This window comes from Camelus bactrianus, chromosome 16, assembly GCF_048773025.1.
Source record: "Camelus bactrianus isolate YW-2024 breed Bactrian camel chromosome 16, ASM4877302v1, whole genome shotgun sequence".
Lineage (NCBI taxonomy): Eukaryota > Metazoa > Chordata > Mammalia > Artiodactyla > Camelidae > Camelus > Camelus bactrianus.
This window is the reverse complement of record NC_133554.1, coordinates 3,925,352-3,936,199: the sequence shown is the minus strand read 5'-3', so window position 1 is coordinate 3,936,199 and position 10,848 is coordinate 3,925,352.

Genomic DNA, 10,848 nt, shown 5'->3' with positions numbered 1-10,848 from the left:
GCGGCCAATCAGCGCGCCGCGAGCCGAGCCGCCCGCCTAAGCGAGGCCGCGCGTCCAATGGGGAGGACCCTTGCCGCTCCCGACTGGTCAATTGGCGCGACCATGGAGAGGAGGAACGCTAGAGCGGCCCAGTCCCGGGTCTTTTTCCGGCTTTCCGCGGGTCAACTCTTTCCGGAAACCGTCCCTCACCTGGGCGGGACTTCCGGGAGTGCAGACCCGGAAAAGGCGATACTAGCCAAGGAGCTGGTGTCGGGAGTGGAGTGTGGCTTAGGGTTCCGAAACCTCTCCCCACCGATTCTGAGCCTCTCTTGTGGGTGCTGTTAGTATTAAATGGGAGGAGATAAACTATATAAGAGCGTTAGCACAGGAGTTTTGCTTATTTTATTTCCATTGTAATTCGTATGAATACGCGTTTCGAATGTTTTTAGTGCTTTTTGAAAGAAAAGCAATAATCAGGGACTAAGAGAACAAGCTCTGGGGCAAGAGAGTCTTGGGTCTTTTATTAGTTGAGTGACCTTGGCCCCTCTGAGCCTGTAAAGTGGGGACAGTAACAGTATTACGTCATAAGGTTTTTAGAATTAAATCAGTTAACTATTGACAGCGCTTTGCGTGGCACTGACAGGCATTCAATAAACGGTAGCAAATTAAGAGGGAAATAAAATGTTCTAATCTGCATAAAGTATATTTAAATTATGTTGGTTAAAGAAATGTTGAGCAGGGACGTCATGGGGTATGTGGCTCAATACAGGCCTTTTGAAAAGCAAAAAATGACCTACTGCCCCCTGACAAAGCTAATGACGAACTGTCCCTGAGAGAGAGCTCAGTTAATCCACTAGAAATACAAGGAGCTTCTTTAAATGGGCAGGATCCTTCACCTGAAAGTTCCAGTCAAATCTGAAGCTGGTTCTGTCGAAGATTACCACTCAACTGGGTAAACACATTTTGTCCTTGAAGTAGCCGTCCCCAAAAGGATCAGAAGAACTGCAGATCTGCTTACACCTTTCCTTTCCAGGGCTTAAACCCTGAGAAGATGATGACATTACCATTCCCATGAGTATTCAAAATAATTATTGGATACAATGAAAGGGCAGTCTACAGAATGGGAGAAGACATGTGCAAATCATCTGATAAGGGGTTAATATCCAGTATACGTAAGGACTCATACAACTTAATAGCAAAAAAAAAAAAAAAAAAAAGATCTGATTTAAAAACGAGTGACAGGGAACCATAGTCAATATCTTGTAGTAACTTATGGTGAAAAAGAGTATGAAAATGAATATACGACTGAAGCATTGTGCTGTACACCAGAAATTGTCATAACATTGTAAACTGACTACACTGCAATAAAAATATATTAAAGGAAAGATAAATAAATTTTAAAAAATGTGACAGACCTGAATAGACATATTTCAAAAGAAGGTATACAAATGGCCAACAGCTATTTGAAAAGATGCTCACCATCACTGATGGTTAGGGAAATACAAATCAGAACCACAATATGATATCACTTCACACCTGTCAGCATGGTTTTTATCAAAAAGAGAAGAGAGAACAAATGTTGGCCAGGATGTGGAGAAAAGAGAGCCCTAGTGTACTATTGGTGGGAATGTGAATTGATGCAGCCATCATGGAAAATACTATAGAGTTTCCTCAAAAAAAAAAAAAATTTAAAAACAGAACTACCATATGATCCAGAAATTCCACTTCTGGGTATATAGCCAAAGGAAATTAAATCACTATGTCAAAAAGATATCTGCACCCCTGCATTATTTACAATAGTCAAGACATGGAAACGACCCAAGTGTCTATTAATGGATGAATGGATAAAGAACATGTTTTATATATACGTATACACACACACACACACACACACACACACACACACACACACACACACAAAATGCAATATTACTCAGCCATAACAAATAAAGATTTGCAACATCATGGATGAAACCTGATGGCATTATGCTAAGTGAAATGAGTCAGAGAAAGACACACGATCTCACTTATATAGAGATTCTAAAAAAAAAAAACCTCATAAAAACAGAGTAAATTAGTGATTACCAGGGGCTGGGGGTAGGAGAAATAGGTAAAGGTGGTCGAATTGAACAAACTTTCAGTTATAGCTAAGCTCTGGGGCTGTAACGTACAGTATGGTGACTATAGTTAATAATACTGTATTGTGTACTTGAAAGTTACTAAGAGAGTAGACTTTAAAAGTTCTCACCACACACACACACACACAAACACAAAAAAGGGTAGCTATGTGTGGTGATAGATACATTAACCTTGTGGTGGTGATCAGTTTACAATATATACTTACATTAAATCACTACATTGTAAACTGTAACCTTACACAATGTTATATATCAGTTATATCTCAATAAAGCTGGGGAAGAAACCAAAAATAATCATAAACTTTAAAAGAAGTTCAGAAGTGCAATAAAATATTGATTCCCCCCCCCCCTTGGTGACTACTTTGATCCTTTTAAAAAAATATTAAATTCCATGCAGAAAATAAATTTTCATTCTTCTATTTCACTGGTTCCCTAGGCTCATATCTGTCAGATAATCCCAACGGTTTATACCTTTAAATACAGGAAGAATCACTTTTGGTCATATACTCAACTCTGAGAGCTGGGTGAAGAAATTAGGGAAGGCCTGGGTGGTCATCAGGGTGTTTCCAGGGCACAGTGGGCCTTTCTGCACTGATGCTCTGGGTCACATTTCACACCTGGTGTATGAAGACAGCAGCTGGGGCTTCCCCATTCTGAGGTCATTACTGGAATCTAAGTTCCATGAGTGCAGGGCTTTGTTGGTCAGGTTCTCTCCCATATCATTAGCTCCCAGGAAAGGGCCTGGCGATTATATTAGGAAATTAGGAAGAACTCAGCAGCTCATATGAGATTGTGGCCTTGCAATTAAACAGGTGCCAAATTCAATCAAGATGCCAATGAAGGTGTTGTCAGAGGGAGGGGTCTGAGTGGTACCTTTAAAAGGGTAGGTCGGAGAGTCAGAGGCAGAAAAGTGACTCCAGACTTGGAGCAGAGGGAGCTGACACCAGGACAGCAGGGAAAGCGGTGGTGGCAGCAGTGGGTTCCAGAGATCAGGGACACCAGCAATTAATAGACTCCAGCCACTTCCTCCTGCTCGATTGCTGTGGATACAAACTACCCCCAAACCCAGTGGCTTGAAAACCATTTCAATCATCGTACTGGCCACAGTTTTGCTCCCTGGGGACGGCTCATCCCTTCCTCACAGTGGCCGCTGGGCCGCTCTGTGGTGGGTGGGGTACCCAGAAGGGCCTCACTTGCGCATTTGGGCTGTGGGCTGGGTCCACGAGGCCTCTCCCTCCACTGGTCTCACTCGGGCAGAGCCTCCTTCCGTGGTGGCCAGCTTCCAAGGTGGCAATTAAGTGCAACTCAGTGCTTCTGAGGGGTTAGGCTTGGAAGTCAATGCAAGGCACCGTCAACACCTACCCAGATACTATAGTTAAAAAAAAAAAACAACTCTGGTTTATTTTTTCAGATACCAGGAGTGTAAAAAAAATTTTCTTAAGTGGGTAAGACTGTCTCAGACTCTGAGAGGCTGCAACTCTGCTACAGTTAACGCCTCCCAGCTTTACTCACCTTTAGGTCCACACGCCCGGAGGCTTGGTGGCGGCTCGGTAAGTGTTTGCTGATGGCATAGAGGACCACCTAGCGTCAGTCTGCTCATGCTGTCGAAACGTAACACCACGGACTGGAGGCTTAAACAACAGAAATTCATTTCCTCACACTTCTGCAGACTGGAAGGCCGGGATCTCGGGGTCAGCGGGGCTGGTTTCTTCTGAGGTCTCTCCTTGGCCACCTTCTCCCTGTGTCCTCACGTACCTTCTCCTCTGTGGATCCCTGCTGTTTCTCTGCACATCAGGACACCCTCAGCTTTCCCTGTCTGGTGCCCTCCACCCTCAAAGGGAGAACTTTGTTCCTCTTTTTCTATACTCCCAGCAAGTAACTCTGAACCAGAGAGTCTGGAATGAGGGCGTTGGTTTCCTCAGAGACTTTTGCCCAGAGACGGAGAGGCTGTGAGGCAACTACCTCTCCACCTGATTGGAATATTCTCAGATGCAGGGGGACCAGCCCCTCCCTCATCCCGCAGGTGCTCTCATGGGACACCAGGCCGGAGCGTTAAGTCTTCTAGCTTCTCAGCGCACGTTTAGATCCATCCCATATCCTCCGTCAAGCATTTTCTGGATGGCTCCTACAACCTGTCTGCCCTGCGGCCCTCCCTCCAGGTCCCTGGGGCAGAGTGGGGACTGGTCCCTCCCAGACTGGTCCCCGCGCAGGGTCGGCTCAGCGGGAAACGTCCCCGCGGAGGGCGATGCGCGCCTTCGCCACTAGAGGGCCCCGAGGCGCCGCAGTCAAGAGGGGAGCGCGGGCCGCGAAGGAGCGGCCCCGCCTTCAGTGCCCGCTGTTGAGAGCGTGTTTCTAGCACTGCCAAGTGCTAAGCACTCTGTCGCCAAAAAGAAAAAGGCACCATATTTCACCAAGGCGCTTCCAGACTGGCGGGAGGCTGGCAAATGTGAACCGTCCTGCTTTCCCCCTCACGCATCAATTTACCTTGAAAACGTCCAACGCTCATTAAACACTCCCGGCCTCGAGCCTACCCGTCACGTTCGCTGTGCATGCGTCATGGGCACGGCTATCGTCTGTCCAGCCCTCCAGCCACCAACGGTCTGTGCTGTTTCTTACGCATTTAAACGCAGCGAGCCATGTTCTTTTGACTAATTTTCTTTTGCGGGGGGGGGGTCGCCCCTTCCCCACTTCAGGCAGCTACCTTTAAGGCCCCGGCGGAGGGGTGTGGCCAGGATGCAGGAAACAGCAGCCCGGGGTCTTCCTTGCTTCCGGGAAGAGAGGATTTGCTGGGGAGACACGATGTCTCTGGCAAAAAGGTGAAGGCACAAAGGATTCTCTGTGAATTAGGGGGAGTCTCTTGGGCTGAGAGCAAAGGCAAATGTGCTCCGTTCCCTGGGCAGAGCCCCTGAAGGCCGCGGGACAGCCAGGGGGCGGCCTCTGGGCATCTTGACCAAGATGATGAGCGTCACAGAGCCCTGCATGCTGATGACTGAGAGCCAGATGGGCGCCCCTGTTCTCCTTGACAGTGTGTGGGCTTCCTCTCAACCCCACGTCATGGACATACCTGGGTCCATCCAAAATTAATGTGTTGAAGCCTTAACTCCCAGGACCACAGAATGTGATCGTATTCCAAGATAGGGTCTTGAAACCGGTAATTAAATCAAAACGAGCCATTAGGGTGTGCCCTGATCCAATCTGACTGGTGTCCTCGTAGGAAGAGGAGACTGGGACACAAAGGAAACACCAGGGGTGCCCCAGGACTGTCCGCAAGCCAAGGAGGGAGGCTTCTCAAGGGACCAAACCTCGATCTCACTCTTCCAGCCTCCAGAGCAGTGAGAAAATAAGCTTCTGTTGTCTCAGCCCCCTGGTCTGTGGCATTTGGTATGACAGCCCAGCAAGTGGATATGCTCCACCTGCAGGAAGCTGACATGGCCCCTGGAGGCCGGGGGCTCAGAAACCCTGAGGTCTGAGTTTTCTGCCAACCCAGCATAACGACGTAGAATATAAATATGTGAAGATATAAGAAATACATGTTTTTTTGCACAGCTGATTTTGTTGTTGTTGAGAGTCGTATCACCCCACACAACTGCTATGAGTATGTGTTTTAGTGATGGTTATTTTCTGGGTACAGAGAATGGTATCAGAAAATCCTTCTCCTGGAACGTAAGGTGTGCTTGGGATTTTGAAAACTTAATCAGTTTCTAGAATGGCAAGATGAGGAAAGTTATTCTAGCCAGAGGGAACAGCAAGGAGAGTCAAAAGATGGGGGTCTTTCCAAAGAACCACACGCAGTAAGGTGGGTGGGTGTAACTCAGTGGTGCAGTGTATGCCTAGCATGCATTAAGTCCTGGGTTCAATCCCCAGTACCTCCGTTAAAAAACACATAGGTAAGCCTAATTACCCTCTTCAAACGACAACAACAACAAAGAACTACACGCAGTAGTTCACTGAGTGCCAACCCCATGATGGGCGCACTTCCATGAATTTAAATCTGTAAAGCACCCAGGCCTCACGACAGTCCTGCCAAACATAGCCTATTATTATCCCATTTCATAGATGAGAAAACTGAAGCAGAAAGGGATTCATTTGCCCAAGATTACAAAGCTCATAAGTAATGGAGAGACTGACTCTCCCAATTTTTCACCAGTAGGCATCCAATATTTTGCCTTCCAGTCCACCAGTGTGGTGGTGGGGCCAGATTTATGCAGATTCTATTTTTTTGTGGAATCACTGGCTATTATTAGTCAGCATTCTCCAGAGAACCAATAGGATGTGTGTGTGTCCATGTGCGTGTGATGAGTGAAAAATGTTGCCTGCCATATCAGTAAACAAAGAATGCTGCAGCCATCAAGACAGGATGGCTGCCCAGTTGGTTGAAGCCTGAAGGAACTCAGGATGGGAAAGAGCAGGATACTGGCCCTGGACAGCTAGGTGCGCATCAAAAGTATGACTTCAATCTTCCCATACATAGAAAAGGGCTAAATCCATTAACTTGAGATATCTGGTTTTCTCTTATTAACAGTAATCTTCTGATGTTCCGACTACCAGGTTTTTGTTGCAAACACTCCTATATATCCTGCCTCCTCCCCTGTGTCTTTGGAGCAGTCCCTCAGAGCGACCTGAGAGGCTGTGTCCCAGGCTTAAGTCCTCAGCAAGTCTATCAAATAAAACATAATTCTCAACTTTTAGGTTGAACTTTTTTTTTTCAGTCGACTGTGTGTGTGTGTGTGTGTGTGTGTGTGTGAAAAGGATTTAAGGAATTGGCTCACGTGGTTGTGGAAACTGGCAAGTTCAAAGTCTGCAGAGTGAGTCAGCAGGCTGGAGACCCAGGAAAGTTGTAGTCAAGTCCAAAGGCCGTCTGCTGGCAGAAGTCCTCCTTCCTCTGGGATGGTCAGTCTTCTGTGCCTTCAACTGATTATATGAGGCCCACCCACATGATTGGGGGTAACCTACTTTACTCAAAGTCTACTGATTTAAGTGTTCATCTCATCTGAAAAATACACAGAAACATCTAAGATGTTGTTTGACCACATATCTGGGTACCATGGCCTAGCTGCGTTGACACCTAAAATTAACCGCCGCATATTGACTTTGATGCGCTCCTTTGGGAAACTGAGTTAAAAGCAGCCTTGTCTGAGGTTAGGGGGAAAGGTGGAGAGGGGGAGGGGGGCCTATGCTGGCTGTCCCTCGCTGGGGAAGCATCCCCCAGGGAACTAGCCTTGTTGGTTTTAAGGCACCTGAAGCTTGAGCACCCTCATAAAAGCTGTACAGCTGCAGTTTGCTGAGCACATGCTCTGCCCCAGGCCCCCTGCCAAGAGCTTTTCATGGATTATCTCTTTTGGAATCCCTCTGGCCCCGTCTGGCCAGATGCCGCACGCAGCCACGCCCTGGCTGGGGTCTGCGAAGCCGCCGGGACTCTCACCCAGGAAGTCAGCCACAGGAGCTCTCTTCCTGATGCCCACCAGGAACTCTGCTCCTTGCTCCACAGACTGGGGGGTACTTTCCAAGAGGGACGGAGGGGCAGGACCCCCTCCTCTCCTTCAGCGGCCTGAAACCACAGCCCAGAAGGCTTCTTGATTCTCGGCTCTCCATTCTGCCTGATTCCTCCCGTGAGTGGTCTGGCTGTTTGGACAGGGGAAAGGCAGACGGGACTCCCTGAGAGGAACAGTGAACAAAAATTTAAAGGCATTGCCCCACCTGGCTCACGACAGTCAGTGGTGTCCCCCTCTCTTGGCCACGTGCTTTACTTTCCTCTCCCCCATCCCCAGCACCCAGTCTTCACAGAGTTATAAAGGGGAGGAGGATGTGTTCCCAGGATTGCAAGTACCTATGACTGACCTAACACCACAAGCTCCTATTTTATAAGAGAAAAAGACATCATAAAAGATCTTCTTGAATGCTGCTTTATGTTCACATCCATTTTCATTCTCTGTCTCTCTCTTTTTTTCTCTCCCCATAACTTGATGGGAGCTGGTAGCCACCACTCCGCTTTGTGGCTCAGCTGGTGAAACGCTTGGAGAGCAGCCAGGGGCCTGGGTTCAATCTACTGATAAGTCATCAATTTCTTTCTCACCCCAAACATCTGGTTTCGGATCCTGAGTTATGAGCTAATATTAAATATAAAAGTTTATAGCATCACATATATAATACTGCTGATTGGAAACATCAAGAAAAGTAATTGACTGGAGGGGACTCGGCGTGACCAGCTGGTTGGACATCTGGATGGGACCCAAGGGGCCTGAACTGAATTCTAAATCCATCCGTTCTTTCTCGGTCAGCTATACCTGGTCTGGGGTCTTTAAAGAGTTTGACTCTCCTCCTTGGATTCTACTTTCTCCCAGTGTTTTATATGAAAAAGTGGGAATGTGTGTTTCAGCTCACTGAGAAAGACTAAAAGTATAGTTTTTATCCTCTCAGGCATCCATTCTTCAGACGTTTGTTGGTTTTCGTGACTTCCTCAGCCCTGGCGTGTTACCAGCTGTGACCACTTGGGGGCAGCGTACACACGGTTTCCCCACGGGCTGAGGTTGGGGAGGAAAAATGCTGGACCCATCCTCCTCCATCTGGTTTGCAGCTGAGCCACCCGGGAAGGGAAGAGTTCCTACCAGTCTGGACTTTGTTCTCAGGGAGCTTCACTTGACATCCATTACTTAGTTCCCCACAAAATACCTTTGCAACTCCACAATCACCTGAAGTTAATCCAGGCTGTTGGTGACATGGGGCTCTGTTTGCTGAAGAGTTGGTTCCCGCCAGCGCACCGTGGATTTCTGTCTCCCCTGGTACGTTTGGGTCCAGGATTCAAGAAGGGCAGTGGTTTCTTTACTGGAATCTCTTCTCAAGCAGCTTCTTCCCAAGATGTCAGGCGGAAAGCAGTCGCATCTGCTGTGCCAACGCAGACCGGTTGAGCGCAGCTGCGCAGAGTGCTGGGTTAAGAAGGACTCTGAGGTCTCGGAATGTCATGCTTGGTGGGCGCGGTCTGCTTTTTGCCCCACCGTCACTCCACCGTGTGATCTGGGGAGCGCAGTGGGAGACGCCTGATACAGGATGTCAGCCTACTCTGATCTGGATCCCTGAAGAACAGTTTCTACTCCTTTCCTCCCTCATTTTTGATAATTTTTGTGTCCAGAAAGTTGCTGCTCGAGGCAGAAGGGCAGTGGGTCTTCCTCGCTGCACACAGGAAGCCTCTCTTCTGCTTCCGGTGGGAGGAAATCACTGTCAGCCCTTTTCCTCCGGAGCACTGCAGGGAGCAAAAGTCATGCATGCATGTGTCATGTAACCACTGCTGACTGAGTACCAGCTAAATTCCAAAATAAAAAGGCAAGGTGAGAGAATTATTAAAAATCTAGAAACTATTTACAGAAGCTAGTCTTTTAAGAAAGAGTCACCAAGAGCGGAAGTTCTCGAAATGAGGACCCCGGACCAGTAGCATCAGCATCGTCCAAGAGCTTGTGACAAATGCAGAATCTCAGGCCCCACCCAGACCTCCGGAATCAGAACCCAGGTACATGGTTCTCTTGGTCCCTGCCCTCAGAGAATTCACAAATTAATGGAGAGACAGTAAAAATCTGAGTGTGTGATACCACGGTAAGCTCTCTGATGAGGAAGCCAGTGTGCGCCGTGGGGCATGTCTTAGAGGCACCCCACCCAGCCTGGGCGGGAGAAGTGACGGGGGTAAGACAGTAAGACCGGAGTAAGGAGTAAAATGTGAGAGCAGGAGAGTGTCTGCAGGCAGTCCCCAACTTCCATCCTGCTGCTCTGAATCAGTGACTGTCTAAAAAACTCCATGTACCTCACCAGACACCCTCTTAGGTGGTTTGGGGGCCTAGGGGTGGCAGACTCTGCAGCTTGCGGAGACCAGTGGGTGAGTGACCAGCAGGGGAGGGGAGGACGGGCTACCCGGCCCCGCACTCCACCTGCCGCAGCCAAGACACAGTTGCCCGAGATGCAGGCCAGATGATGACTGATCCCGGGAAAGCTTTGCAAGTGCGCCAGGGAAACTGCATTTTTACTTGAAATTTCCCGAAAATTTGTATAAACACTTCGGGCCGCGAAAAGGAGATGCATGGAAGCCAAACCTGGGGCCCCGAGGAGGTCCCTCCTATTTGAGCACTTGTTTCCACGACCGCCATCTAGCGGTGACCGTGGGTTGCTGCACCCTTTGGTTTCCCAGGAGCAAATCGGGGGTTTGATGTCCAAACACCTACTGTGCTGAAAAGGTTTAGAATGCCACCCCAATGGCCGCTCTCCTCTTTCTCCTTCTGGAATTCAGCTACCCCGAAGGTGAGCGCGGGTTGAGAGGGTGCGTTGAGGCCCTAGGTGGGGGGTGAGGTGACAGCCAGGCTGGGGTCCCTGCTTCGCTGCTGGGAACTTTGTGGGGTAAGTGCAGCCAACAGCAATGAAACAGAGTTAACACCTGACCTGTCTGCAGCCCAGATCCAAAGCTCCTGAATGAACACTGAGGATACAGTAAGGGTTCCATCTGAGGATACAGCCTCAGGTTCTGCCCCAACTGAAGATCGAAAATATGCCAGGAAAAAATTCCAGAAAGCTCCCCCAAACAAAATGTGAATTTGCTGCAGATAGGCAACTATTTACACAGCGTTTGCATTGTATTAGGTATGATAAGACATCCAGAGGTGACTTACAGTGTCGCAGATGATATACACACACCATGCCATGCTGTATAAGGGCCCTGGGCATCGTGGAGTTTGATATCCAAGGGGGATGCAGA